Here is a 5,722-nt window from a genome sequence, read left to right as displayed (position 1 = left end):
ACATGAGACTTCCTGCTATACCTTCCTCCAGCTAGAGAGGATATACATTCACAATTTATTTATTCAGTTCCTGGTATTTTCTAGGAGGACATGAGATAAGGATTATCTTTTGATGCTTACTGCTCAATGTTTCCAGAAATCAGTATCCTATGAGCCCCCCCCCAGAAGTATGGGGCAATTCTTTTTTTCTTTCTTGTCATGTATATGTAGTTTATTTTTACAGTTCATACCACAATGTTAATAGAGAGACATCACACACGTATGTCAGATGCAGAGTGTAACTGCTCTTGGCATTCTTATTATTAGGTTTTAACCCCCTAGGGTCACATTCCAAAAGGCATATATTTTTTATTTCTCTATTGATGTACCTTTGTTAGGGTATGTTCACAGACGGAATTCCGTGGTGGAGCTCCCCGCCATGGGATCCTGCCTGCCTCAGTGTCACACAGTGTCTCTATGGGATGGCTTGCGTGCCTCCACTTCTGTTGTTCTCTGCTCAAAGAATTGACATACCCTGGCTGGGTTCACACTACGTATATTTCAGTCAGTATTGTGGTCCTCATATTGCAACCAAAACCAGGAGTGGATTAAAAACACAGAAAGGATCTGTTCACACAATGTTGAAATTGAGTGGATGGCCGCCATATAACAGTAAATAACGGCCATTATTTAACAGCCTTTTTGTGTTTTCAATCCACTCCTGGTTTTGGTTGCAATATGAGGACCACAATACTGACTGAAATATACGTTGTGTACACCCAGCCTCAGGGTGTTTTTGTTTTAGAAGGCAAGTTTTCTTTTTAATTGGACCATAGGTACATATGATTTATAATCAATGTTGTCATTGTTTTTTTTCTGGATTTTTATTCTTCACTGGTTACTTCAAAGAAAAAAGTTAATATTACTTTACAGGTCAGCTCAAGTACAATCGTACAGAATATATATTTAGCATATTTCACATCCTTTGCGGAATAAAAACATGTTTTATGGGAAAAATACATTAGTGTGTCTATGCATTCTAATACCCATAGGGGGGAATTTAGAACAGACCATTAATAAATTCCACATTAATGTGCAAAGATTGTTCTACTTCTTAAAGGAGTTATCCAACATTAGAAAAACATGGCCAATTTCTTCCAGAAACAGCATGACTCTTGTCTCTAGTTGCTCCATTCACTTCAATGGAACTGGGTTGCAAAACCCCACCCAAACTGGAGACAAGAGTGGAGCTGTCTCTGGAAGAAAGTGGCCGTGTTTTTCTAATGCTGGATAAGGAGGTAAAGCATTGCAAAAGGGAAGGTGTGTCCTTCACGTGTGCAAGTTTTTTTTTATAATTCTGGCGTAAATTATAGCTAAAATCGACTCCAGCACAGAGATTGTGTAGATTTCTGAGGCTGCTGCATGATGTATGAAACTGCACTCTTGATAAATTCCCCCCATAATGTTTTTAGTATTGTACAGTAATTGTAATTTAGTACCATTTTGAGGTAATTTTTGTTCATGTTTTTTTGGAGGGTGTGTGTCATATATTTTCTACTGTTTACTTTTTTCATCCCATAAATACTGTTTTATTAGTTGTTTTTCTATTTATTTTTTTCCAGTCTAAGGTACTTAAAGCTTTCCTAAATCATTAGGCTATGTTCACACTACATACAAGTACGGCCGTTGTTGTCATCGCCAACAACGGCCGCACTTTGTAAGATGTGTAACACTGCCTTAACTGCTATGGGATCCCAGCCGGAGCGTATTCACATAGTATACGCTCCGGCCGGGATCCCATACGGCGCCACAAAGAACTGACGTGTCAGAAAGACCTGTCAGTTCACACAATGAAGCAAGCGGCTCCAGCCGCTTGCTTCATTGTGTGCTGTGTGAAGTTCTGATAAGCGCGCGCGGCCGGAAAGATCATTTGCAGAGACAGAACGGTCGGTCTCTCACGTAGTCTTATACTTTGGTATGTAAGGCTTCTGACATGGCCCAAGAGGCTTATAACTTTGGTAGGCCCCCAGCTGCCATGGCAACTCATCGGCAACCTGCAATAATTTTACAGGGTGTTTATGGGCAGACAGAGGGAGCTTCTATCTGTTAAGCATCTTGACTATTGACCTGGACATGTTGGGAGAGCCCAGGGTCAGAAGTTTCTCTAATCCCAGCTATGACAATGGTTACACAGCCATCAGTGTCAGCCAGGCTGCTGCTGTTGATACTGTAGCATTGGCACAACTCCTGTGCCCACATCATCATCATGACATCACTGTACGTTATAGAGCCTCTATGTAAAAAATTCACCTATGTATAGTTACGTCTTGATGCAATAAGGAGTTAAAATAATAAAATAATTGGAAAGTATATCATTAAAAGTATACCATCCTGTCTTCTCGGGAAATCCCCTTCAGTTACAGGGGTCCCCTGAGGATAATATGACCAACAATGATGAGATGTAATCCGTAGGAAAACCACAAAGATGAGTGTACATGTGTCTGTCGGAGCCAGAAGCCATAACTGTGAGCAAAAAGAGGAATTCCGACAGCTATTATAAGTGTGCGAGGAGCTTAATGATACTGACCTGCAGAGAAACGTGTTGTATTTGGGGCTGACAGGTTACTGCACATATCATCTGCTTCATATTTCCAGTTACAGTAAACCCTTCAAGTTTCACAGTCTTATATGGTTATTTCTTGACCTCACGTGACCTTTTCGGGAATCATACCTAAGGGTGGATTCCTGTCTGCCCTTTTATAGGTGATCAAAAGTTTGTGCAGAATAACTTGTAACACTTAATAGGGTCAGTCCTTTGAAGTAGGGCGCTCTGTTACAGATCAGACTGTTACGCCAAATTGTCTAGAATGTTAAAAATAGAGCAGAAAAGTCAAATTATTCAACAAGAATTCACCAGAAACCTCTTTTTCCATGGCAGCATTGATTTCTGTCACAAACAATAATGACTATGTACATAATGTCAGCGATACCTTGCTCTGGTTGTGTCAGTGTCACATTGTTTTTTTTTCACTATCCTTGAAAGAAATTCTTAGAAACTTTATCATTTGCACACAGATGCCATTTACTTCCTGGTAAATGTTGTCACTTCTGTGGTATCAAAGGAAAATAGAACACAGCAAAGAGGAACACCAGCTGAAATATGGACAAGTGGGCAATTCATATGTATTGTGTCTAGTTGTAGGGCCTTGTTCTGCTTTTTTATGTTGCCCCATCTGTCTTTTATTCTTGTTCTTGGAAAACACCTCTTTTATCAGGGTTATCTAGCGCTACAAAAACATGGCCACTTTCTTCCAGAGACAGCCCCACTCTTGTCTCCAGCTTGGGCTGGATTTTGCTGCTCAGTTCCATTGAAGTGAATGGAGCTTAATTGCAAACCGCACCTGAACTGGAGACAAGAGTTGTGTTGTCTCTGAAAGAAAGGGGCCATGTTTTTGTAGCACTGGATAACCCCTTTAATGCCTAAGAGCACTTCCAGACTTATCTATTAACACTAGAATGCAAGGCTGGGCAATTTAGGTGGCAGACTGGTACACAGGAAATATAGTTGTTGGCGAATGAATGAAATTGATCACCCGGCAGGTCTAAACTGATGCATTATGACAAATTAAACATCGTTCAAATGTAGATACATGTCTCATGCACGGATGACGAAGGAGGAGTTTCTTATGACTGTCTAGTTAGATATTGTGGAAATCTATTGGTGTGGGGGTACCTGCAATAATATAAAGTGCGGCCTTGATACTGAAGTTTTTTGCATTGGTTTGATAACCTTCTGCCCTTGGTGATGGTCCACTAAAATAAGCCAGGCATGCTCAGTTCAACTGCAATCTCTAGGAAGTACCGGCAGTTGGTCTCCACTGAGCCTGCAAGCAAGGGGCATTGTGGGAAAGTGTCTGCTCTACTGTATGGCAGCAGGAGGGTTGTACATATACGTATATGGTACAAATCTGATATTACCAACTTTGCTTAATGCTACAACCCTTTTAAGTATGGTACACTGTAGGGTGCAATATTGTTTTTTTTCTTCTCCTAGTACCAATGCTTCAAGTGAAATAGAGTTCTGCAACATGTAATCCAGTAGAAAATGTACAAGTTTTTTTTCCCAGTTGGCTGAATATTTTCATATGATTTTGTAGATGAGGCCTTAGACCTAAATTCCATAGATATTAGATTGATATTTTAAAATCTACTCGTGTGACAATGCCATAAAATAGTCATTAAAGTAGAAACATGTAGATTAGTGTTGAGCCAACCTGTCAAACTGTTGGGGTTCGGCAATGTTTTCTAAATCCCAAACACTCTGCATTTAATTCCCCATGGCTGCAGAAGTTGTAGTTGGATGGATGGATGGATGGATGGATATACTGTCTGGCTATATCCATGTTTTCTAGGACTAATTAAGGTGGCATCCAACTTCTGCAGCTGCAGGGAATCAAATGCTGAGCGTTTGGAGACGTTGCTGAACCCGAACAGGTCCGCTCAACACTAATGTAGATGAAAACATTGCTAAAATTTATAGGAAAATGAGATGGGCCCCCTACCTAAAAAACTAAAGCTCTCAGCATGCTCCGACCAACGTAGACTCATCAGGAGGGCCAAAAGTTGGGGATTATTGCTGTAGGGAAAAACAAGTGGATGGCTTTCTGCTATCTAGCACTACAAATGTGGATTGTCCTATACATGGCACTATTCTTCTGTCCTATAAGTTAGGGATCACTTACCTATAGAAAATTACACTGTACTTGCATGAGAACCATTGATACCTGGGCCCCATAGCAGCTGCTACAGCTATAGTTAGACTCACGACAGATCAATGTTTAGCCCTAGGAGGTCTCAGTTAATAGTAATAGAGGATCGTATTTTTGGAGCTTTGATTTTTGCACTTCATAATATTGCAAATAAAATAATCTGTATTGATTTCAGGTTGCAGTGATTACTGACAACTAAAAGGGTCAAAATTCCAGGTATAGTAAAACAAAGCTTGTGAAAATGACAAGAATGAAAAACGAGCTGCACTAAATCTATTCAGTGTGAACTTCACGGAAGAAGGTTGAGCTTCTCTTCCAGGAACAGATAATTATGTTGAAACGTCATTCTGTGGCTTTCTTTTTTATCACATGCAGCTGACAATGATGACATGGACATTGATGTATTTTACACAGTCTGTAGAGACAGGCTAGTGCTACTGTGTCACAGTGTGTTCTATTTAACTTCCCCCATAGAATTGCTGTGAGGCTTTTGTACTAGACCTATAAAAAATAGGCCAGAGATAACCATGCCACTGAATACACAAAGTGCAACATGTAAGAAATAGGACATAGAAAGAAATTCAACTAAAAAGTCAGCTCATCCAAGGAAAGGTATATTTCTTTAAAATTCCAGATTTAGGCCACGTTTACATGCTTCAAGACAGCGGCCGTTCTGTGACACGGCCGCTGTCTGTGAAGTTAACCTTGGCCTGTACTGTATAACTTCTTTGGAATTGAAATGCGGGCACATTCGGGTGTCCCCACGTTTTTATTAACCATAGGAGACAATGTAAAGTGCGGGCGAAGCCATACTTTACATTGTCTGCACAGTCAATTTCAAAATTGACATGTCAGTTTTTCGTGCAGCCACATGGAATCCCGGGAGCGTGTATGCAGTGTGTATACACTCCGGGTGGGATTCCATCGAGTTCAATGTGATCAGCCACAGTAAACCTGCAACAACGGCTATTATT

The 5,722-nt window shown here is 40.4% G+C and overlaps 1 long non-coding RNA gene across 1 annotated transcript; it reads right to left on the bottom strand.

Moving 5' to 3' along the window:
* Nucleotides 1-805: 805 nt before the first annotated feature.
* Nucleotides 806-3,785, bottom strand: LOC138801182 (uncharacterized). The gene is made up of 3 exons (XR_011364577.1): nucleotides 3,713-3,785; nucleotides 2,567-2,841; nucleotides 806-880 (listed from the first exon to the last, which is right to left on the bottom strand). It is a non-coding gene; the product is annotated as an uncharacterized lncRNA (long non-coding RNA).
* Between the last annotated feature and the right edge of the window lie 1,937 nt (nucleotides 3,786-5,722).

Source organism: Dendropsophus ebraccatus, chromosome 9 (assembly GCF_027789765.1).
Source record: "Dendropsophus ebraccatus isolate aDenEbr1 chromosome 9, aDenEbr1.pat, whole genome shotgun sequence".
NCBI classification, from domain to species: Eukaryota; Metazoa; Chordata; class Amphibia; order Anura; family Hylidae; genus Dendropsophus; species Dendropsophus ebraccatus.
The sequence above is the reverse complement of the archived record's forward strand: the minus strand, read 5'-3'. Positions and strand labels throughout refer to the sequence as shown.